The following is a 26,554-nucleotide window of genomic DNA, read 5'->3' as shown; positions in this document are numbered from 1 at the left end:
TCGTTACTGTTACTATAGCTATGTTAATTCAAGCTTAAAATATATAGGGGAGTGCATTTTGATTTTCATTTCGAAAAAAATCAAACAAGATAAAACTTTTGTAATTTCATTAAAAAATGTTTAATAAACAACATATCAAAAAGTTCTACTCGAGAAGTGGGTGCTTCATTTTTTATTAATTAAACAAATGAACACCGAAGTTAGATGTTTTTTTAAATAACTCCTAAAATATAATTTTTAGAAAAAAACTGACTTGACCATTGAAAAATTCAGAAAATTTTACAAAAAACCTTATATAAAGATTTTTCTAAAATGAAATCTCTAGCTTCTGTAATTTTTTATTTATAACGCTAAAGTCACCCTTCTCACACACATTGGCGCACTGTAAACTAGCGTTGGAAGAATTGCACGGTTGAGTTTTTTTAATGTAATTCTTTAACTAATGGATCAAAAGAAATTTTACAAATTGGACATGAAAGAATATGAAACAAGCTATCTTATGGTTGTAATATAAAGAAATAAAATATATGGACATAAGTACGGTGTGGGCGGAAAGTGAGCCTTACATGAATTTTGTTTAAAAATGATTTAAAAATGTGTAACTAATACAATTTTACTTATAAAACTCTCAAATTTGCACAACTTACCTCTAAATCATCTTACTAAACGATGTTTCATTCAAAAAAAATCTCAAAAATTTAATTCAAATAATACGATGTCTCAAAAAATGTAATTTTTGAAAATTTCGTAGTTTTACAGAATTCCCACCATTTTAAGACGGTATTACTCAACTTTGAATAAATCTAATACAATTTTTTTGCTATTTTTTTAAAGCTTGGGATGTAATCTTTAAAAATCACTGAATTGTTTTAGTTTAAAAATGAAATAAACAGTTTCTTTTTGAGAAAACTAAGAAAGATAACAAAAATGGAATACAAACACCGAAAATTACCAGCGGAAAAAATGTATACACAGAGTGATCAAAACTTTTTTCTGTAAAACTTATCTAAACTACATTTAATAATAAGCTTCAACAATAATAAATGTTCAACAAAAAAATTTTTTTTAGCTCTTATACAGTATATCTGCGTAACTTGGAACCTATTGATAACTTTTTTAATATCAGTTTTACGAAAAAAAGTTATTCTTTATAAAATACTCTGTATCGTATATAACATAAGATGCAATCATCAAATATCAACTTTTGTTAATTTTCACAATATCGAAAATGTTTATAAAGAAAAGTTGTTTTGAATTAAAAACTATGTTCCAATGTGTAATTATATCCTTCTAATCGAAAATTTGTTTTTTTTTAAATATTCTTTGTAATAAATTTTAATTTTTAATATTATTGTGAAAATTATTTGTTTACCTTTTTTGTTTTAAGAATAAAATTCCATATTTGTTTGATTGGATTCTACTTGTTTTTCATTTAAATATCCGCCATTTTGGATCCGCCATTTTGAAATTTAAATTTTTAATCTTTAATTCAGATTCAACAACCTGTTAAAAATAAAGACAATAAATATTTTAGAAAAATGTTCTTTTATGTTCTTTTTAGAAAATCCGCATTTTGGATCCGCCATTTTATAGTTTATAATGTTAACATTTAAGTTAGGTTTATCAAAGCTCTCAAAAATAAATATATTATGTAGAAATAAATACATTTTGTAAAGAAATTATGATTTTACAACTATTTTTTAAGTTATCCGCCATTTTGGATATGCCATTTTATAATTTAAATTATCAAAATTTGATTCAGGTTCAGCAACCTCTCAAAAATATCCACATATATGTAAACAAACACGTTTTATAAAAAAAATTCGGATTTTACAACTACTTTTTAAGGATTTTTAGGAAAAAATACGCCATTTTGAATCCGCCATTTTGAATTTGCAAATTGTAATGTCAGATTCGGGTTCAGCATAATCAAAACTAAAATAAAAACATTTTTTATCAAAATAAAATGTTGAATTCACCCATATTCTTAACATTTATACAAAATAATTGTTATTGTTTAAACAATTAATAAACAATTAGCGGCGAAATTTGTGAGTAGAACTTTTTACTTTAACATATTTATAAACTAACAAAAAACGTTTTAGAAAAATATAACCTTGTTTGATTTTTTCCGAAACATTGTATCTTTTCGTTCTAATTGCACTCCCCTAATACCTATTCTGTTACGTAACTGCGAGACTTGCAAGACTTGCTACAAGACCAAGACTAAGACGGGAGTGCAATACCAAGGCAATACCAAGTCGTCTTGTTCTTGCATTTGGGCAATACTACCTCATGGGAGTCAGGAGTAAAGAAAAAGAGAAAGAGCAACAGTTAAAGACATATTTTCTTTCAATCTAATTTTAAAAATAATTCTGAATTTTAATTGTCAGCGAAAATACAGGATTTTGCAAAGATTAATGTTGCCGTGCCCATTCTATTTTTGTCCGTAAAGTAATTTACACTTCCTGGCTGTTGTTTCGTTCTGGTTTGCTACACTCCTTAATGTGTGAACCCTTTTGTAGTTACATTATTCGTAATGCCAATTATAGAATATGTTTCAATAAATTGCAACATTTTTGTTTAGGAAAAATTATTTTTGATAAAAAGTTTTGAATGGTCTAAAACCTAAAATACAACCGTTAGGCATATTTTTTTATTGAACAAGGTGTGTCTATCAAAAGATATTGATTTTTCAATAGTAAAACAAGATTATTTTTGATAATATCAAAACACGTATTACAAAAAGTTAATTATAATTATAATTAAAATATATGTTCAAATAAGTAATTCTATCGATTTAAATTATTGAAAAAATATATTTTTCTGCCAAAATTTCCTCTAAAATGACAATTGTTTTGGGTATTTTTGTAATCTTAATACTAATCAATTAAATTTTTAAGTCTAGCACTGCAGGATCCAAACTCGACAGGATTACTATCCTGTCTACTATCTATCTAGCCTTTACCATTAATTTGTAATACATCTAATCATTTGTATCTATAATTTGTATGTGTATGTATCCTATTTAGAGCCCTTTTTATATCTAAGTTCGGATATACATACGCCTCCTACTTTTATTTTTCTATCTTGGACCGGCATGTCTCTTTAAATTATCTGCCCACCTCATCTGTGGTTACCCTTTAAGTCATTTTGATTCCCAATGTCTCCAGTGCAGCACATGTTTCTTCCATCTATCGTCCTTCTGCCTGCTGTTATGGCCTGCAAATGCCTTTTTCTATGATATCTTTTACATTCGTAACATTCCGTATCCACTGGTTATTTTTCTGTCTTTCCTAAGTCTATACATAACATTCGCCTTTCCAACGCTCTCTGGGTCTTCACTTAAAAGTATTGAGGATATTTATGATTTGTTAATATGAAAGCTAGCTCTTCACATGCTATCCATGCTAATCTTGTTCAATGATTTATCACCACAGTCTGATTTGCTTTAGTAATTTTTAGGATTTGTCTCAAATACATATAGCTTGAGACCTGTTCTATCTTAATATCACCATTCATCATTCTAGCTTCACAACTCTCTGTGGGTCCAAGCACCCTCAATTATTTCTATACTTCTTCTTCTTGATGTGCCTATCCGTGACGAATGTTGGCGATCATCATGGCAATCTTCACTTTATCTGCAGCAACGCGGAAAAGCTGCACAGATGTTGTGTTGAACAGGTTCTGAGGTTCTTTAACCAGGATGTTCTTCTTCTTCCTGGACCTCGCTTTCCAAATATTTTTCCTTGCAGGATACCTTGTAGGAGGGCATATCTGGATTCATAGATAGATATATATTTATTTATTTATCGTAATAGATAATACACAAAACAAAAACATTGCACTCCACACCTGTACAAATTACATAAGAATTGTCAAGGCAAGGAGCGCTGTATAATTATCATAAAGTATTACAAAAGTTAAAAACATGAGACTAAACAAATAAAGAAATAAGCATTGACAAATTAAATTAATCAGAAACATTCAATATATAAACAAAAAAAAGAGAAAATAAAATAAAAATAAAAACACTGGAAGTACAACAAACATTGCCAATTGGTTTCTAGGTCTTAGTTTTAATATAATGGATTAATAATCTCTTAAAGATAGTTGCATTATGGCTATTTCTAATGTGATAAGGTATATTATTGAACTGTACAATTCCTTTATGAAACAAGCTTTTCATTGAACTGGACTTGCTGGTTGTTCTAACATAAAAATTTATTGAATTTGCAGCTCTAGTGCTATGCTCATGAACATTTGCTATCGGGACCAACTGACTGTTCAAATACTCAGGCAATAAATAATTTCCCATAATGTGTCCAAAGTATTCCAACTTTTGAGATTTGATGGTGGTTAGTACTTCTCGGTTCTTCGCCATTCTTCTAAGAACCTCATCATTTGTGACCCGATCAGTCCATGGGATTTTAAGAATTCTCTGACATGGCCACATCTCAAATGCTTCCAATTTTCGGCACATATCCTCGTTCAAGGTCCATGATTCAACACCATAAAAAAGGACAGAGAAGACGTAACATCTCAGCATTCTTACTTTTATACCAAGAGAAAGGTTGTGGCTCTTGAAAAACGCCCCCATACGGTTGAAGATTGATCTAGCTTTTCCGTTGCGTGCTCTTATTTCTTGGTTATTGGTCCATTCTTAATTTATTATGGTGCCGAGGTAGTTGTAGTGCCTCACTCTTTCTACAGGGGTTTGGTTGATATAGAGTTGACCTTCTGTTATCTTTTTCTTACTAACTATCATAAGCTTTGTTTTCTTTACGTTTATATTGAGTCCATATTGTTGACTGTAATACGTGATTTTGTCCATGAGGACTTGTAGGTCTTCTAGGTTGTCCGCAAATATTATGGTGTCATCTGCATACCTGATATTATTTAGCCGGTACCCGTTTAGTAGAATACCTTTTTCAGTTTCGTGCAAAGCTTCGATAAATATTTTTTCAGAGTAAAGATTGAAAATTAGGGGGGACAAAATGCAGCCTTGCCTCACTCCACGCATGATTTTGACATATTCGGTGAGTTCACCGTCAACTCTGAGGTTTGCAGTCTGATTCCAGTAAAGGTTTCTAATTATTTTCAGATCTTGGTTGTTAATTCCTGCTTCTTTTAGTATTTGCATCATCTTGGCGTGTTGTACTCGATCAAACGCCTTCTCGTAATCAACCAGACATGCGTATACGTCGCAATTTACGTCTCTGCATCTCTGGAATAAGACTTGTATTAAAAACAAAGCCTCTCTCGTACCAACAGCATTTATGAACCCGGACTGGTTGGGCGAAATTTGACTTTCACATAGCTTGTAAATTCTCGTATGGATTACCTTTAGGAACAATTTTAGGAGATGACTCATCAGGCTTATCGTACGGTATTCTTGGAACTTTTTGGCTCCTGTTTTTTTTGGAAGTGCAATAAACGCAGACTTCAGCCATTCTGTTGGTATTAGTCCAGAGTTGTATATGTTGTTGAATATCTTTGTGATTATTGCTATTGATTCGTTGTCCATCAGTTTGAGTAGTTCTGCTTGTATATTATCGGGACCTGCTGCTTTGCCATCCTTTAGCTGTGTTTGGCAGAATAAACTTCCTGCTGTAATATTCTTGCTCCATCATTTACCTCTTCTTCTAGCTCAAAGGTGTTATCTCTTTGGTCTTCAAATAGTTTTTCTAGATAATAGGCAATCTTTCGGTGAAGAATATGTAGTAGAACGAAATATAGCGACCCGTCTGCCTTCGGAAACCTAATCGCCATTCGGGGTCGGAAGAAACAAGAGTTAGCCAAGAGAGGCTGATAGGAAAGATTAAAGACATTTCACTCAAGACAAGTTGAAAAAGAGCAAAATGTGAAGGCCCTTATGATCCGCCAGGTGTGTTTCATAAGCGTATGAGTATTGATACACCTTGTATTCCCGCTCATACTTCGGGGTGTTGACTACAGACTGTATGGCTCGTCCAGCATGCCATAGCATGGAGTATATTTCTATACAGTCGTCTCTATCCATCGTCTTTCTCTACCAAACACGTATTCCTATATTTTTCATATTTTCATCGATGCTATCAAGGAACCTTGTTCTGAGTCTTCATTTTCTTGACCAACCAATGGGTGTATCAAAGAGCGTTTTTTAGCTGGGATACTTTGTTTCAGCCGCATTACACGCCCTACTCACCTCAGACATATCTTAATATATTTTATGATTCTGGTTCCTGGCATATTCTGGTATATATAGTTCGAAATTATATATTATATAGACGATATAATATATCGTCTTCTCCACAGTCCGTTGTCGATCATTGCTCCATAGATTCGCCTTGGTCCTTTTCTTTCGAAACATCCTAACGTGTTTGCTTTAGTTAAGCCCGATTCTCATTAGACGTGCAAGGAACCGGACCGGCAACGGCAAGGCACATGCTCGGCAAAGATTATTTCGAAAAGAACGTTCGGTGCCTGGCACGCATAGTGTGAATTATAAGAAGGGCACCGTGAAGTGCATAAGATTTAATGTAAAATGTATCCTGCCGAGCTAATGCCTTGCCCATGTCGAGCACTTGCCTTGCATGCTAGTGAGAATCAGCCTGCGTCCAAGTCTCTGAATCTGAATCATCACATCAGTATACGTACAGATTTGCAGTGAGTATATTGAACCGGTGGTTGTGATGTATGACATACGTACCTATTACTTTTTCCAGAGCTAGATTGAACAGTATACATGAGAGGGGGTCTCGCTGGCGCAGTCCGCTATTTGTTTTAATCCTCAATGGATGCTGGCTACTAATTGTAAGCTCTTGTCTGTCTTGAGCTGTTCTTATTAGCTGTTCAAAGTTTAGAAGAACATGGCTAGTTGTTAAAGTACCTAACTTTTGTATTATCCAACATAAGCGAATGAATCAAAAAACAGAATGTTAAGAAAACCTGGGGCTATAGTTGGGTTTTAATTTCAGTATTTTCAAAATGCTAGAATATTCCACAGGGTGTTGCGAACTTAGAGAAAAAAACACACTTTGATTCGTACACCCGGTATACAATGACAGTTTACCTGTATATTGGATTGTTGGACTAGAGTCCACTTTAGAGAATAAAACTCTCGAAATTCGACTACGTTTTTTAAAAATGCGTTTAGGACAAACTAGTTTGGCCTCAGATGGATTTAAATATTATTCAACATCAATGTTTTTAAAAATATATTTTTATTGAAGTTCAAATCATCTTCATGTGGTTCATGTCGATTTTATCATTGGATACGTAACATCTAAGTAATATCTAATTAAAATTAAAAATAGTAGTTCGCTAAATGAAGGTCGTTTGTGGTGCTTCTTTTCCAAAAATACTGTTAAATTACTTTTTTACCACTCTACTTACTCGTCGATAAACCTGTGTTTTCATTGTTGTGAGTGACTCAGTCCTATCATAAATATTCATAAATTATGGGTGTTTTGCGAACAGACTGATTAACGGTTATTAACAAGAATTTAATAGTATTTAGTATTTGTACCGTTTTGTGCTTATTATACATATGGATTAATAACATATTTATATACTCGGAGTAATTCTGTTATCAAAAGAACCGAAAAAATAGTGTAATAAAATTCTCTTTGCCATAACGAGAAACTCTAAAAGGTATTTTTAATCTGATTATTTGTTATAAAATTTTATGTCACATAAATACTTTCTGAGTTTCTTCTCTCACTTCTCTTTAGCTAGATTTTGGTACCAGTTGGTGATTTTGGTACCAGATATTTGGACAAAGTCCGGTATAACAAAAACTGGTATAATATACTAATCTTAGTTTTACTTACAATATTTGCCAATCTATTTTTTGCTTGATTAAATTAACTGTTATGCTAATCAGACAGCTATTTACCTAACATGATGATTTTTTATATAGGTAGAAGAATAAAATCGTTAGTTCCAAAGTACCTACGAAAATTTAATTGATATTTAATATTAATTGTTATAACGTTAATTTTTATTTTTTATCTAGTTGATTGGTTAATAGTTTTACGGATCTCTTCGAATTTAATAGAAAATTTAATATTAGGTTTATAGAATAGAATAGAATAGAAATATGCTTTATTGTCATGAAAAATTGTACAATTTTATCGACAAAGCTTATAAAAAGTCAAGAAAACAAAACAATAACAATCCAATTTACTAAAATTACATAAATCGTCAATATATTTACAATAATAACAATAATAATAAAGTTAAACAGAAAACAGTTAAAAGAATGAACATCTTTATAAGACCATGCAGAAAGCTGTACTACTCGCGACGGCCAGATGCGTACGAAAATTTCTGGGAGATACACCTGCATTCCAAGTCACCTAGGGCTCGATAACACGGAAAGAGTCCCACCAGAGCTCAATCCTTTTGATACCGTAGGTATCTGGGATGAGTCAATTTTCCCCTTAGAGGGAGTGTGAGCCGTATGGCTAAATCTGGATAAGTTAAACAGAAGTAATCAATTGCAAAATTTAAGTAAATTGCAAATGCATAGACTACCTAGTAATTAATAAGTTTAAAAGTTTAAAAGTTAAGCTGCTGCATATGACACCCAAATATAGACAAAAAAAAAATGATAATAAAAATACTACTTGTGCAAATGGTACTGTAATTTCTTAGTTATTGATTAAGAAAATCTTCTACTGAATAATATGGTCTTTCAGATAGGTAGGCTTTTGTCAGTTTACGGAATTTGGGGAAAGATGCTGCAGATTTAAGTTGTAGAGGGAGATGGTTGTAAAGTTTTTTTGCGGAATATAATATAGATTTCTTTACTAACTCAGAGGACGGGGTCGGCATATAGACGTCAAACGTAGAATTTCTCGTGAAGTAGTCATGATTAGGTCTTGGTGGAAAGACATGTAGATGTTTACGAATTAAGCAAACAGTTTCTAAAATATACAAAGATGGAAGGGTTAAAATTCTGTGATCTTTGAAGTAACTTCTGCAATGTGTTGTTCTTCTGAGGCCAAACAGATATCTAATTGCTCTTTTTTGTAATTTGAAAATAACATCGAATTGGGCAGCTGTACCAGAACCCCAAAAAGGAAGACCATAACGAAGATGTGACTCGAACAAAGAAAAATATGTTATTTTGGAAGATGCTAAATTGAGTTCATTCGAAACAGATCTTATAGCATAGCAAGCTGAGGATAGTTTCTTCCTTAACAAATCGATATGGTGGGATCATTTAAGGTTGCTGTCTAAAAAAATACCAAGAAATTTCACAGAATCAACGGTACTGATCTGACTGTTATTAAGAGGTAAGGGTTGAATGACTCCTTTATAAGACAATGCTACTGTTAACAGTCTAACTAGTCACAAACCGTCAGCAAACAGTTGGTCAGTGAGAGAACATAATACAGTCACCAGTGCTATCCCCTCTACTCGCGCTGGTCCACTATTCGCTGATGGTTTCAAACCGTTTGAAACTGATGCTAGAACAAACCTATTATTCTATTAAGGTACTAGTACACTTTAGAAGATCAAAAATAAGCATTTTTTCAAGATTTTTTTTCTCAGAACTTTTATTAAAAATGAACATAAAACTTTTTACATATTAATGTCAATATCTAATTCTTAGAGAATACAAAAAATATATATTTTTCCATTTATGCACGTACACTAATATTGTAGAGGGCGCCAAAGTCGATATCTCGAAAAAAAAGTAGTTCCGATGGCGGACAATTAATCTCAGAATTGGGATCTCCGAAACAAAATAATCGCGCGGTATTTGAAAAAGGAAGTGTTTAAGAAAATCTTTATTTTTATTTTGGACAAAAAATTTCTAGCATCAAAACTAAGCGAGTTACGCTCAAAATAAAGTTGGCCCCTTTTATTGGCACCCCAAAAAAATGGTGAAAATCTCCCCCTATTTAGAACCCGAAATTGGATTTGTTTGTTTTGTCATTGCTTGTTGCTCAAGTAGTGATATGTAATATTAGTTTTTGTTAAATGCCTTATGGCCTTTAAAGGGGGGAGAATGTTGGAAATCCCATAAAGTTGGTTTGATTGTTGAAATAGTTCGAAGTCATATCCCTTTTTCCGCTACCCCTGTGTTCCTCTTATCGATATCGCTGTAAGGAATGTGAGATCGCTGGAACGGGTACCCACTTGAACCCGAGTTTCTTCCCCCATGGCATAAGAAAAAGACATGAGATGCTTCGAGACCATAAGTGTGCACACATCGTTTTTCGTTCGTTCCCTAGTGTTTCGCATTCGACAAGTTTTATCGGTAAGTGGTTTTAATTACCTATATTATTTTCCTCCTATATATTTCCTTTGTTATCGTTTTGAATTATTTACCAATCAGATTGATTTGAATATGTGTATTTATGCGCTTATGAGGAAACTCCATTTTCTCTACCAATAGACGCTATCTGAAGGGATAAAAAGATTATAAGCAGATGTTGTAATTATTATTGTTGATTTCTTGTTTTGACTTTATTAATTGTTTCGTTCAATACCTGCTAGTAAACAAACAGTACTTATTTTTGAAAAAATTGATTTTATAGTAAAAATTTTTTTTCTAAAAATCTTGGAAAAATGCTCTTTTTCGCAATAAAAAGTATTAGCAATCTCAAAAAGTAAAAAAATGTAGGTTTTGCTTTTATAAATATGCTTGTTTCATTTTGTTTTTCTGGTAGACAAAAATTGGTTAAGATATGGCTCGGCTGTTCAAAGTTTGCATAGACTCGTGATTAGTGACTCGTTCAGCCCGTTCAGCTATAACCCTCTCAAAAATTAGCACCTTAAACCGATGAAACTTAGAGATCATATAAAATATACATAAGTAAAGTAAATTGTTTGTAAAGCGGTAAAAATTAATTTCATTTGGGGTGCTAAATTGGGAGATTTTCACTATTTTTTTACCAAAAACAAAGGAGCCAACTATATTTTGCGCGTAACTCGCGTAGTTTTGATGCTAGAGACTAAAAAAATGAAAATAAAGCTTTTTTTAAAACACTTAAAACACTAAAAAAGTTTCAATGGCTTTTTCCCGAAAAGTGTTTAATTTTTTGGTTATTTCACGTTGAAACATTCTATTTGGAATTTGACGAATAAGAACGTATTTTTCATGAGCTACAACTTGGCTTTTACTGGGTTTATAGACTTCACGAATACACAATTTTTTTCATTTTATTTCTATGCTACATTTTTGCTAAGAATATTTTTTTTTCAATAAAATACTTTAGAGTTATTTGCGAAACACGGCCTAGAAACGTGGTTTTTTTGTCAAAAAATAAACATTTTCAATCGCAAAAATTCTATGAAACAAAAGTTGCTCAGAATTAGTCAATTTATTCATTTCCGGACTTATTTGAAACATGCATTTTTTCACCCCCGAGAAGGGGTGACTGTCAACCCCCAACTAAAAGCAACCAACGGTACAAGTTCAACTTTAAAGTGGAAGTTAAATACATAGAACCTAAATCCAAATTTTCATGCAATTCGGAGTTGACCCTGAACATTACACGGTGTCGCCGTCTTTCCCGTTCATTTACTCGGCTATAAATAGAGAGTTTACTTTCAAAAACTGATCTAAATTTTCTGGAATATTTACCTTTGTCGAAAACACTTGTAAATGACCTTTATAAAACTTTTTACGGTAATAAATTAACAGCTAGCAGCAGGAATTAGAGTTCCTAATCATCAGCCTAACACGAAAACATTAGCTATAATTATTCGCTACATTTACATAATGTATTCCTACGGTGCTAAATGCTACCACTATTAAACGTAAGGTTTGCTATCATAAACAGGGGGATTATATAGAGTCAATGAATATATTTCAACCAGCTGATAGTCAATTGACGTTTTTATCGTAGTTCGCTCTACAAATAAACGACTTAAAATTATTATTTCTTTAACATCATTCTTTTGTATCAACGTTTTTAAAAAAAATTCGTCCTTCATCCTTTTTTATCCCTAACGTCTCATTTAGTTGTTCTCAAGGTTAATATTTTCGTTTGAAATTTTTTAACTGTTATGTTATTTCATCTTTTTCTTGCCTTCTATATCTAAGTACAGGGCTATGGAACAGAGGTCGGTTTTTCTCACTTTTGGGCTATTTTTCGAAGAGATGGTCTCGATAAGCTTACCATACAGAGAAAGATCGAAGGTAAAGTTGACACCATATATCTATCGCCCGTCGCGTCGGCAAATTCAAACAAAAATATAACTCCAGACCATCTTTTACCACCTTTAGTCCAGACAAATTAATATATGTATTTAATATATTTTTTACCATTAAAAATGAAATATTTTAATCAAATATTGTATCAAATGTAATTTGCAGAATAATTTTGAATTACGTTCCGCTAATGAACTCTTTTTTGTCCTTCAAAGTAGAAAAAAAGTTTCAATTATATTGCTTAATAGTATAATTGTCTAACAATTTTAACTGTACTAATCCCCAAGTATAAATTTTTAAGTGCTAAACTGATTGATTTACGATGAGTAACCGGGTTGTAAAAATACCGGCATGTGCCTAGATAAAGGGACATCGGTTTACTCGAATTTCATAAAATACAAATATTATCTCTTTGAATTTGCCGACGGGCGAAATATCGATGGACCCGACTTTAAAAGATATATGACATGTATATTCACCATTCACCACAAGATCCATGGATTTCATTATTATTCGTTAACCCTAGAAGGACCAAGGAGGGTTAAAAAGTATCCACAACATTGCATTACATCCGATTTTCTAAATACCCTTTTTTCTAAAAATCTGAAATAATTAGTAGTTGTCGGAGTACTACTGCCCTATTAGATGGCATAATTATCATTTCTATAATTTAATTCATTTCCTTATACTTTTATAAAAACTTGACAGTGGACTATAAATAATCCCCTTGAATACCTTCAACACCATCCCAAAATGGAAAGGGACGATATCATTCATGTGTCAAATTAGCAAAATCTAAAAGAAAAAAGGCCAATAAGTGGGCAAAACCAACCAAAGTTTGTTCAAAATGCAAGTATGAGTAATAGATAGGTGTCCCAGTACCCCGCCTATCTATTACTAGTATGTATGCGGTAAGCACAGCAAGAAGTCAAAAATGTTTCTGTATCCTACGATGATGCCAATTCCACTGAAGCCGAAGACTCCGGGTAAATTATAAATTCACATCTTTTAACTGTTCCATTAATGCCTAGCAATAATATAAAAGTGTTATTTTTAAATTAGTTTAAATAAAGAAGCATGTTTTTGATTAATTTATGTGTGGACATTTATTGACCTTCCTTGGTCCTCGCTGTTTCTACTAAAAGGTTGGTCCTGCGAGGGTTAAGGCTTGGACATACCTATCATACAACCTTCCGATTCTACTCCGATCATACAGCAGGACGACTGTATGACAGGAAATTAACTGTGTCTTATAAATGCCGCAGGGCACACCTGTCCGTCGCGTGACCAATCCTATTCCCACTTGTCTCCGATCCATAGACATGGTATCGCAGGATACCATGCTGGTATCCTGCGATTAATAGACTAGGTAACGCAGTGTGGTATAACCTTAGGAACGCGGGCCGCATGCGGCCCGAGGCTCGTTAAACTGCGGCCCCCGCAAACATTTTTCAAAAATATTGCCATTGATAACTTTTACCTGTTTCAAACCTGTCTAACTTTCCGTAATCAGAAGAAAGTAGTTAACCTTGAACACCCACTCCTGATGAGCGGGCAGTTAGCTTCAGTCAGCTGTATGTGTCGTGTTGAATTAACACTGGCGAATAAATTGAATGTTAAATTCAGAATCAGTATTGCCAAAAAACGCAAAATTTTCGAAGAGAATCATACTTTCCAAGGAAAATGGGAAAATCAATATTTCTTCATCGAATTATGTAAAAGGCAAACCTCAGCGCATTATTTGTTGTCAAGTACTCGCGGTATCAAAAGAATACAATATTATGGTTCTTTTCATGAGCATTTTTCAGTGCGTCACAGTTTTTCGATTTCTCTCTAACGCATTAAATTGTATGTGACAGAAAAAAACGCACGTCGCTGATTACATTTCATCGGTGACATTTATAACATTTAATCTAGTTGTCAATAGATGGCGCTAATAATATATTATTATATTATTCTATATAAAAAAAATTAATCTGTACAATTTATAAGACTATACAAATCAAAGAAAATACCATTTTATAAATGCAATAAACACAATTGATTTGTTTTTATACCAAATTGCAAATAAAATGTGACAACTGTCAGATTTAACTAAAATGTCATGTTAGAATAAATGTCATAAATGTGTATTTATCACGGACTACCTTTTTTTCTATCATCAAAAATCTCTATTTACAAAACCGACAGCTGTTCAATCATCAAGCTTAGCAGCATCATATGAAGTATCTTTGGAGCTTGTCAAAAGTAAAAAAGCATTTAGAGATGGACAAATGATCAAGCGGTGCGCCGTTAAAATGGCGCGATCCTTTGGAGATGAAAAGATGGCCAAAATTTTTAAATGTGTTTCAGTTTACCATCAAACTGTATCTAGAAGAGTTGATAAGTTGAATACTCATGTATTTAAAAATATGGTCGACACAGTTCGTCATTGTTTGTACTACTCCTTAGCCCTGGACGAATCTGTTGACATTACTGACAAAAATCAGCTATTAATTTTTGTTAGATGCATCAGTGAAGATTTTTGTGTAACTGAGGAACTTCTAAAACTGCACCACATGGAAGACGGGACCAAAGGTATAAATATATTTGAAGCAGTTAGTGACGCTGTGAAAAATATAGGCGGTTTTCAAAAGTGCTCTTGCGTTTGCACCGACGGAGCAAAAGCAATGACGGGACGCATAACGGGACTGGCTGGACTTTTGCGGGAAAATGGTGTTAACTGTGCTATGTTTCATTGCATTATCCATCAAGAGGCTCTCTGCGGAATGATAATTAAAACCAACGATACTATGAAAACTATAATGCAGGTAGGAAACAGCTTAAGAGGAGGAAACAGAGCTCTGCGTCACCGAAAATTCATCTCTTTCTTGGAGGAATTAAATACTGAATATAAGGACGTCCCCCTACATTCAGAGATACGCTGGTTGAGTGCAGGTAAATGCCTTAGAAATTTTTTTTCTTTAAGAAAAGAGATCTTAGTGTTTTTTGAAACGGAAATTGTTATTAACACGGACGTATTTACAACAAAGCTTACGAACAAAACATTTCTTCATGCACTGGCATTTTTAACAGACATTACCTCTCACTTGAACACATTAAACCTACAACTCCAGGGGAAAAATAAGACAGTATCACAGTTGGTTGGTCAAATTGAGACATTTCGCAAAAACTTGATCTTTTCGAGAACTGCATGAAAATACATGAGACCTCACACATTTTCCTGCGTGTTTCGAAATAAATCAAGAAGAAACCATGGTCGATTTCTCGAGGTTTCGATGAATTCGATGAAAGGTTTTCGGAATTTGATGCACTAAAACCCGATCTTGAGCTTTTTAACAATCCAATGGGAGTCAACATCCAGAACCAATCAGCAGAATACCAATTAGAGCTGTGCGAACTACAGTCCGATTCGTTTTTTCAAGCAAAGATAAATGAAGACAATCAGCCCTATTCTGTAACTTTTAACAAATCGAATAGAAATGACCAAGTCGAATCGTAATTACCCAAAATCGGAATGTTTGATATCTATCGCATCATTTTTTTGTTTGGATTGGTATTCTGTAACTCATATCGTAATCGAAATCTCTGAGTTCTATTTCACGCGGTTCTGAGGAGGCGGCAACCGCGCATTAACCAGTGTTCTGTGACCAGGGGCCGGATTACCTACACTCGATACGCATCGTATTCGCCATGTTTTACTGTAGCGCCTTATGGGAAAACATGGCGGATACGATGCGTATCGAGTGTACGTAATCCGGGCCCTGTTTGTTACACAAGAATCTACAGGTCGAGCAAGTCTCGTAAATTTCACGATTGCGAGCCACGCTTCACGCAACCGTGTTTGCGTACTTGTGTTTCGAGTTGCGTGGTCGTGCGGAGTTATATTTACCAAATTTAAATGTAATCGTTTCTACTGTCTACTGATAATAATATACTATTCTCAATATGGCTACTGGGTGTAAAAGATAAATCTTATTCTATCTGTTCTTCATGAGTTTTAGATAATTTCAGTTGTATTTCTTTGTAATTTTGTGTTGTACAAAGATTAATTTAACATTTTCTCTGGAAGTATTAATTTAGAAAGATAATATGCTTCATTGGTGTTGTGTTTTGAAGTGTGAAATGCAAAGTAATTGTGATAAAGTCAAGATAAAGTTCACTTTTAAACTGAACTAAATAGGTATCTGAGAGACAACAATGGTTAAATGCAATACAATGTACAGGTTTTACTAGCGAAATGAAAATTTTCCTGTCCTGTCTGCTGTAATCATTTTATATCTGGTAAGTTACAATTACAACAGTAACGATTTTTGAAGATGTTAACATTTTAATCTTATAGGAAAATAGGAAAACCAGCCGACTTAATCGATAATAACAATCTCCAGATTGGGTTCCTTCAATAAATATGGGCTATAAACACAATGAAATAAGTTCCCCAAAATCTAAAATGGAGTGGTATCAAAGGAGAATTAAAGGAAAAAATATTCATATTGAAATTATTTATAAGGCACTGGACTGTCTTAAATTCTACAATAATACTAGGTGGGTAAATGATTTTAGACATTTTTCATTAAGAGTAGATTAAGATTAAGTAGATTTTCATTCAGTAGATTTAAGACTTGTTTACACGGGTAGAGTAATGATGTAAGTACTTGATAGAGTAGAGTAACTCTACCTGTAAAAATGCTCAGCACAGTAGAATAGCTGGTAGAGTGTATAGTTGGAGTTAAAGTAGAGTGACTAGCAACGCAAAGTAACTACTCTATGACCACCACTACTGCCAAAATGTCTACTCGGCTGCACACTCTACCCATGGAACACGCTCAATTATGGCAGAATAGAGTAGGTAGGAGAGTACATGGGGGCGCTGTCATTCTGGCTGGAATTGTGTTTTGTGTAAATAGTGAAAATGAAGTTCACCGAAGATGAAACTTTAAAACTTGTAGAGCTATAATACGGCGAATACCAGTGTTTATGGAATTTAGGTAGTGTATACTACAGAAATAAAAGTTTGCAGCAAGCTGCGGAGGATGAAATCGTCGAAAGAATGGCAAAGGAGGCTTTGGAGTAAACGAGCTTAAGCAAAAAATTAAGAATTTAAGGTGCACTTATAATCAAGAGTGTTTAAAAATACAAAAATCGGTTTCACTATACAAGCATCAGTACTATACTTGTACTCTCCTCATGTGAATGGTATCAAGCCATTTTTGGTAGAGTACTACCGCTACTCTACTCTCCTCAAAACTCTACCCATGTAAACAAGTCTTTAGAAACAGTGGAAAATGAGGTAGCTAGTAGAGTAGTAGTAGAGTAAAATATACTGGTTTAGCAAATTACAATGTTTTAAGTTAATACAGTAGCGATCAACAGGTAGCCAAAACGTGTTCCAAGATTGCCACTGTAATTTTGAATATTTTTTCGAGGTATTTGGCACACGTATTCGTAAAATAATAAAGAATGGCGGTACAGAGCCCAATTTGAAAAATATATTAATATGTGGAAATTACTCTGTAATTATACAATATTTAAAAAACGAGCCTGTACCGCCATTAAGAAGAACAAAAAAATACACTTTCTTCAAATAAACTTTTTTATCCGATGCCTAGATTTTGTGTAATTTTGGAACTACTAATGAAATAAAAAATTTTAGTAGTTCCAAAATAACACAAAATCGGATAAAAAAGTTGTATTTGAAGAAAGTGTATTTTTTTGTTCTTCTTAATGGCGGTACAAGCTCGTTTTTTTATATTGTATTTAATTACAAAGTAATTTCCACATATTAATATATTTTTCAAATTGGGCTCTGTACCACCATTCTTTATTATATTAAGAATATGTGTGCCAAATATCTCGAAAAAATATTCAAAATTACAGCCGCAATCTTGGAACACCTTTTCGCTACCTGTTGATCGATACTGTTTCCTCTTAAGATAGTTTTAATAGTTATTTATGATATAAGTATTAAAAGTACAATTTTAAGACGCGCATGTGAAAGTTAACTTGAAAAAATAATTTTATTAATGTTTTGACTTCCACATCAGATGTCATTGTCAAAATACAAAATATTCATTATTATTAGGTTTATTCTAGCAAACAGTCAAACTAGTCAAAAACCGTCAGCAAACAGTTGGTCTGTAAAAGAACATAATACAGTCACCAGTGCGATCCCCTCTACTCGTGCTGGTCCACTATTCGCTGATGATTTCAAACTGTTTGAAACTGATGCTAAAACAAACCTATTATTATTATGCATATCATTATCTGTAAATAATATTTCTTCTGATTGTTAATTGTAAAGGATAGAAAAATTACCATTTATTTTATTTTTTTTTAGAATCAGCTGAGAGAAGTGGTCTACAAAAAACCAGGAAGGAAACGGAATATGTGGCTACGAAAGGCAAAAGAAAGGTTTACAAAGCAAATGTGACACATTTTTTTGAAATATTTAGGAATATCAGTAAATTGCATTAAAAAATGTATGAAAAGATTTTGTTCAATAAAAATGTTTATATTTATCAAGGATGTATTATTTGGTATGGCCACATATCGTCAGTGATGTAATAATACATCCTATCTGTTTTTTTTCATGAGTTTTGTAAGAGAGACTAAAAACTTGTCTTAGGGTCACCTCCTGTTTTCATATGATATTTGTTTTGTAGTAAATTAAACTATCTATGAACTACAAAACAAGTCAAAACTTACATATGAACACAGGAGGTGACCTTAAAACATGTTTTTCCATCTCTCATACAAAACTCATGAAAAAACAGATAGGAGGTATTGTCACATCAGCAAGGATGTACAGTGATGAGTGCCCTAATAACCGGCAAAATATGGGCAACATATTTAATTGTGAGATAAAAAGAAATGAAACTAGTCGAGCTGGGAAATTTAGTGAAATTAACCTTTAAATTTACGTTATATTGATCCCACCTTTACACATATCGGAGGAGTATGTCAACTAAAACTGTCACTGTGACAGTGGTAGTTTCCAAACTCGTCTGATATGTCTGAAGGTGGTACACAATCAATACAATCTAAATGTATAAGTTAATATCGCTAAATTTCCCAGCTCGACTAGTTTCATGTCTTTTTATCTCACTACTTAATACATCTTTTGTGCTATTTTGCCGGTTATTAGAGCGCTCATCACTTATTTCTGGTATATCCAGGGAATGTCTACAAAATATATTTTGAATGTCCAGAGAACATTCGTGGACATTCATGGAATGTTCCAATAAGACATTCAGGTAATGTTTAAAATGCTGACACAGGATGTTCAGGGAACATGTTTTCGGGGATATTCCAGGAATTTTTCAATGTCTGTGTACCTTCTATGGACCTATATGGAATATTTTGGTGTTATTACCGCCGCACTCCACTTGCGATTTGTAATCAGGAAGATTGAACACATTGTTTCAAATACAAGTCAATCCATTTGTGACTAAATAATCATGGATTGACTTCTATTTGAAAGAATGTGTTCAATCTTCACAACTACAAATCGCAAGTGGAGTCCGGCGCTTAGGGCTACTTCCTCTTTGGTATTATGTATTATACTACAGAAATCAGGAACTTTCCTTCTAAATATATGTATGCATCTTGGCCATCAAACATATTCTTCGAAACATTTTTTTAAGGGGTTACATAGGTCTTGTGGGTAAAAAAAGTGACTTTTTAAAAAAAATATATCTCGAAAACTAAAATTTATTTTTATTTATAATTGGAACATGTAAAAGTATAGTACTTAAGGTAGTCGCAAAAAAAGTTTCAGCCAAAAATATTCATTTTTGTAGAGTTTAAGTTTTTTTTGCATTGGAAGCATAACTAAGTCCAGTCTCATCTGAAATCAAAAAGTTTCTTGTAGTTTATACCTCTGGCTAGAATATGAACGAAGGAATTAAAAAAAATGAAATTTGAAGATTTTACATAAGTTTAAACACATTTTTGACCCCAATTTTTCTCATTTTTAAAGTAGTTTTTTTTTATAAAACAAAAATGACCTCATCTAATAAAAAATCCTTTGTTCATTCACTAGCCAGAGGTATAAACTACAAGAAACTTTGATTTCAGATGAGACTGGACTTGTTATGCTGCTCACCGCAAAAAAGGGCTGTTGTCGAAAAATTGCAGTCAACTCTACAAAAATGAATATTTTTGGCTGAAATTTTTTTGAGAGTACTATACTTTTACATGTTTCAATTATAAATAAAAATAGTTTTTAGTTTCCAAGATATAATTTTTTTAAAAAGTCACTTTTTTTACCTGCAAGACAACAACTTGTTGATTTCAAATTGTAACAGTTGTTTTGCAAAGTATGCTGCCCTCTTGTATTTTCTGTGTTATCTTCATCATACAATTACTTCATCTAAAAATTTTCTGCGAAAAAAAAAATAAAACAAAAGTTTAACCACAGAATCAAGTTACCCAAATTTTCAAAAACCTCACCTGACACAGCGTCTCAAGTACGATTGCGCGAATTGGTAAATATAACTCCGCACGACCACGCAACTCGAAACACAAGTACGCAAACACGGTTGCGTGAAGCGTGGCTCGCAATCGTGAAATTTACGAGACTTGCTCGACCTGTAGATTCTTGTGTTTGTTACTCGAAATATGACACCGTTGCCATATCCTCAATGTTTTCATACTTTCTTCATACTATCCTCAAGTTTTGAAAAGTAAATAAAATATAAGTGTAAATACTGGATTCCAAAAGCTCAAAAGAGGATAAATGGTTTTAAATTAGAGTTAATTAAAATTGATATAAAAAAGAAGATAAACTGATAAATAAAAAGATAAGTGAAAGTGAATATAAGAAGTATAAATGCTTTTAAAGCTCGGTTTCACAATCAGTTAAAGTGGACTTTAAATTTTAAGTTGGTACCTTTATCAATGCAATTCATACGGGTAAATGTCAACTTTAAAGTGAACTTTAGTTAATGTTCACTTTAAGTTGATTATGAAACCGGGCGTTTTAAATCAAAGATATTTAAGTTGATGTTATTAATTCATAATTATTAAAAAATTATTTAAAATTGATATTACTAATAATATGCAATCTTTAAGATTCGACTCCAGCTGAAATAACTGCTAAACAACTTTTCCCAAAAATGGCATCTTTTCTATAATTTGTTCAGACTATGAGCGTTGACTGATAAATATACAAGTAGGTATACTGATATAATATACAAATATACATATATCTATCAATCAATGCATAAGAAGTCTATTGTAGGCTATTCTCGTACATTATACCATTGATTGAAATTGTACAAGAAATAAAAGCAAAACAGTATGGCAACACTGCGAGCGGCAAACATTCAGATGTCACATAGCAAATAAACAAGGTTAGATCCTACAACATGTCTAAATTAAATATATAATTATCTAAACCACAGACTAAAAATGAAGCAGCTAAAAAAAGGTAGAAATACTATAAATAATTATAAATAAGTAGTAATCAATTATTTTTATTAATAAAATATACACGTTAAAACAAAACAAAATGAGGTTGCGTCAACCACAATTCCGATAATCGAAATCTCATCTCGACAGGGTAAATGCTGTCGAAGTGATTTCTATTCACTATTACGATCGTAGAGATTCCGAAGTAGTTATGGAATACGGATTTGGACTATTTCTATTCGACTTATCCACTTCTATTCGATTTTACTGACTTCTATCATCGAAATGAGTTACAGAATAGGCTTGATTAGTACCTTTTGGAAGTTAGTCTCCAAGGATCGTTTTGTTAAGCTTCGTAACTTTGCGATGAAAATATATTCAATGTTTGGTGGTACATAGCATAGCATAGATATATATGTGCAAAAGTTAGTAGAGGATAAACTCTTGCCTCAAATATCCCATTGATTTTTTATTTTATGTTAAATTTTAAACATAACATGTAAATTGTAAACCATAATAAAATACTTGTAAATAATATTTCGTTTGTATATTATCTTGTAAAATAAACTTTTTTGGAACGAGTCGAGTTCTCTGGCCCTTCATAATAATTTCAAATTTAATACGGCCCGCAACGTCTAAAAGGTTGGACCACACTGAGTAACGTATGGACCGCTCTGTGAATAGACATTTAACGCCAAAAATATCAAGGACGTTATTAGGCAATATTTACTTTGAGTGGTCCCATCTTTGTCTATCACATGCGAGGGATCGCTTGGTAAAAAGAGATAGATAGACTACCGATCGACTGCACGCGCGTTTCACTATTTTGCTCAGGCCTTGTCTATTCTTAAGGTCGCGGCATATTATCATGTACGTAGAGTTTCCAGCACGTAGCGTAGTCTCCGAAAAACCTGATTTTACTAAGAGGTGTCTGATACGATACTTTCCAGACAGTGTGAATTGTTCATATTTACAACCAATAAAATCAATATTTTTCGGAAACTAAATGCTACGGGCTCGAAAACCTATGTGCATGATAATATGCCGCGACCTTCATTATGTACATATATGCTCCGATCATACACAGACATCATAGACTATTCATATTCCTGCTGCGCGACGCCTGTCATTTGATATTTAAGTCTTGTCTTAAAACTAAGATTCGTAATAAGATATAAAATTCCTTTTTTCTTTTTAAAATTTTCTTTTTATTTACTACACTTTATTTTTAAACTTTCGAATGTTTATTCGAATGTAATAGAAGTGGAATGGATTGTGCTCCAACTCATTAAACGTGTACATCGGTATTCTGAAATATGTACTGAAAAAAAAATAGTTTCGTCATACAAAAGATGAGGTAAAAGGATGACAAATTCTGTTTATTCGTTCGTTTTTTCCATTTTTAGTGTACCCAATATCTTTTCATCGATTGCCATTTGTTTCGAGCTTTTGTCATATTTCATATAATCCGTGTATATTAACATTATACACGAATTATACAACATATGACAGAAGTTTGAAACAAATGACTGTGAATTAAAAGCCCTATTAACGCCCACTGATCTCTATCAACGATTTTTTTTGTAATTAGATCCACTTCATCCAAGCAAAAAGCCACAATAGCTAAATCAGAATTATTGAAATAAAAAAAAATAAAATCCTTATCTTGTGAAAGGTATATTTAAAATCCCTAAAAAGGGTTATATCCAACAGAGCGTTTTCGGAATCAATTTTCTATCATCAGTGTTATCACAGGTTTACATGTTTTAAGCCACCAAAATATACGGATAAAAACCTTCGAGTTGTTTTTTAAATTGTTAAGGTTACATTATATTATATGGTTTGTAAAGGATGGTAAAAATGTTTCCAGATTAACCCCTGGCATCACATGACATCAACCATATTTGTTGGAATATTTGAAGGTAGGACCTTGCATGGCAGAGTTTAGGTGACAACTCCAACAAAACTTAGTTGTCACCTAAACTCCTAGGAAAGGTTCTACCTTCAAATTTTTCAACCAATATGGTTGATGTCATGTGATGCCAGGGGTTAATCTGGAAATATTTTCACCATCCTTTAAAAACATTACAATGTATCCTTAACAAGTGAAAATTAAGATAATAAAAAAAAAGACAGTTTTGGCTTTGCATTGCAACTGAATACAAATGGTATACATTTTTATAACCTTAACAATTTAAAAACAACTCAAGGATTTTTACCCGTATATTTTGGTGGCTTAAAACATGTAAAGCTGTGATAACACTGATGATGGAATCTTGATTCCGAAAACTTTTTGTTGTGATATAACCCTTTTTAGGGATTTTAAAGATTTATGGTATACAGCCAGTTACAGGACTTTTTCCTTGTGATATGATTATTGAAATGTTTCAACATAACACGCAGAATACCTTCCACAATCAACTGGCAAGATAATCTAATGTAAAACCTGAAACTAGGCCGAATGCTGTGTGTCCAATCCTTTAATGTTCCTTTGTCAGAATGTGCAAACAGTCATAATGTGTGACAGAAGATAGAGAACTGGCTGAACATCGGAAAGATCAACTCGTGAAATCATTATATCATGATACCTGTGACAGAAAATGACAAGTTAAAAAATATCATCCTGTTTACTAAATAAATTCTTGTAAAGGACATAATACAGTGATATAAGATATAACAGATCGCAGGCAATTTTAATTTACAATTTACATACATTATTAATAGTCGACATTTAATTAGTTGTTTACAATTACTTAACTTTTTTCCCACTCAAGTTATTTTTATATTTAGTTTAGAAATAATCTCTTGAATATACCTACGTATGATGACAATAATGTTGCCAAATTATGGCCGCTTAAATAATTACGGTATAAAAATATATCTATTAAAATCTCCAGCTTATTCGGTACTACGGAGCGGGTTTTCACTACAATACCAATGCCAATAAATGCTATTTTTTGGCTTACTTCAAAAAATGTGTAATAACAACTGTATCTAATTTGACTAGTAATTAGCAAATATTTAATACGAAAGTCTTTGTTATTTGTAAAATTTACTAAAAAATGTTTGTCCTTGTAAAAGGTATATTAGTTTAAAAAGCCCCTATAGGGCTACAAACATAGAAACAAAACGTTTTCGCTCTGTAACAAGAGCATCATGGGTGTTACAAGCACATGATGAGCCACCCAAAAATACAAAGGTTGAAACCTTTTACAAATAGACTAAAAGTCTTATATAAATATAAACATCCTAAAATCCAAAGGATGGATAAAATTCCTATGGATGTGGCTTTAGGGCAACATATGACTCCCACAGGTGGTAAGTGGGTTAATTAATTAGGTCATTATGTTATAAGAGGTGACAGGCAACTAATAGCAGATGAGATTTCAAAAGGGAAACAATTCGATAATAATTTTAGAGATCGAGTGCAATTTGCTGCGATTATTTCATGAATAAAACTGTTCAAAACCAAAATTTTATTGTAATTCATTTATGTAAGTACAAATTACTACAGTTAAACACACAGTTGTTATAAATATTTGACGGTTGAAAGTCATCACTTTTATAACTTTTAAAACAGTAATTGTCATTAATGTCACTGAATGTAATTTTTCGTATCATCGAAGGGCATCTGACGTAATATACTTGACGACGGGATATTATCAAAAATTATCGGGTATAATATCACAAGAGAGTGAGAATAAATTGAAAATAATGCGACAGTTTTTCGAAAATTTGTTGTCTGGCAATAGACACTAGAGCCCGCAGGGCTCGAATGGCTATTGCCCAATGACAACAAATTTGAGTAAAAATGAAGCATTATTTTCTTATTTATTCTTACTGTCGTGTGATATTCGTGAGATTATTTTTTAATACGTATATTATGGATATTTTCTTAAATGTGACAGTTGTCAAAACTAGGAAAATGGTTGCCATTAAACAGAAACAATCTACTTAAAAAAATTATATCGGTAATTTTCTACAGTAGATAATTCTCAGTATAATTTTAATCTGATTGGACAGAATTAAACACGTGATCAAATATCTTACTATACGATTGGAAGTTAAAATCATTAAAAAAATAATCACATTAATTTTTATTTCTGTAGCTTTCTATTGGTCAGAATCTCCTATAAATGAAATAATCGCTGTAATTTTTATTCTTGTAGGTTTCTATTGGTCAGAATCTCTATTAGGTCTGGATCCCGCGTATGAAAAAACAGTTGATTAATAGCAAGCTGAAAATTTGTTAATAGCTTAAGGGTGTCTAGTCGGATAAACTTTGATATATGGGAACACTGGAACAGGGGCAGTTTTAATTGTGGAACAGGTTAAAAATTTGGAACGGTCAGACCACGAAAACGGTCTATTTATTTTGTCCGACAGAACGAACTTAAACTCTCCGAACAGAGATTAAACTCTCATGCAAAAATCATACTGCTATTTATCACCTGTCATAATTCCTGTCATTTGACATATTCTACATGTTCCATTTATTAAAACGCCCATTTGGTGATAAATAGCAGTCTGATTTTTGCATGAGAGTTTAATCTCTGTTCGGAGAGTTTAAGTCTGTTCTGTCGGACAAAATACATGTGCCGTTTTCGTGGTCTGACCGTTAAAATTTTTTAACCTGTTCCACAATTAAAACTTCCCCTGATTTAGTGTTCCCATATATCAAAGTTTGTCCGACTAGACACCCTTAAGCTATTAACAAATTTTCAGCTTGCTATTAATCAACTGTTTTTCATACGCGGGATCCAGACCTATATGAATAAAATAATCTTCCTAATATTAAAAGGAAAACGTATAGGTTTTTTCAATCAGACTGGAAAATATCTAATGCATAGTTACAATTTTAGAAAAGCAGATATTTTTTACTTGGCACATTATTATTGATTTTGTAGAAAACACTTGGTAGCCCAATTTATCAAACACCTGTTTATCTAAAAATACAATAATAATGAGGTTTTTTTCGACAAAGATTAA

General features: G+C 32.6%; 1 protein-coding gene and 1 long non-coding RNA gene across 3 annotated transcripts in view; both read left to right on the top strand.

The window, feature by feature from the left end:
- The window catches only part of LOC126883284 (uncharacterized), a 314,814-nt gene that overhangs the window by 13,219 nt on the left and 275,041 nt on the right, over nt 1-26,554 (top strand). The window lies entirely within an intron of this gene.
- LOC126883289 (uncharacterized) lies at nt 16,150-18,672 on the top strand. Its single transcript, XR_007697598.1, has 2 exons — nt 16,150-16,699; nt 18,492-18,672. It is a non-coding gene; the product is annotated as an uncharacterized LOC126883289 (long non-coding RNA).

Source organism: Diabrotica virgifera, chromosome 4 (genome assembly GCF_917563875.1).
Source record: "Diabrotica virgifera virgifera chromosome 4, PGI_DIABVI_V3a".
NCBI classification, from domain to species: Eukaryota; Metazoa; Arthropoda; class Insecta; order Coleoptera; family Chrysomelidae; genus Diabrotica; species Diabrotica virgifera.
Note: the sequence above shows the minus strand (reverse complement) of the source record. Positions and strands in the feature narration are given on the sequence as shown.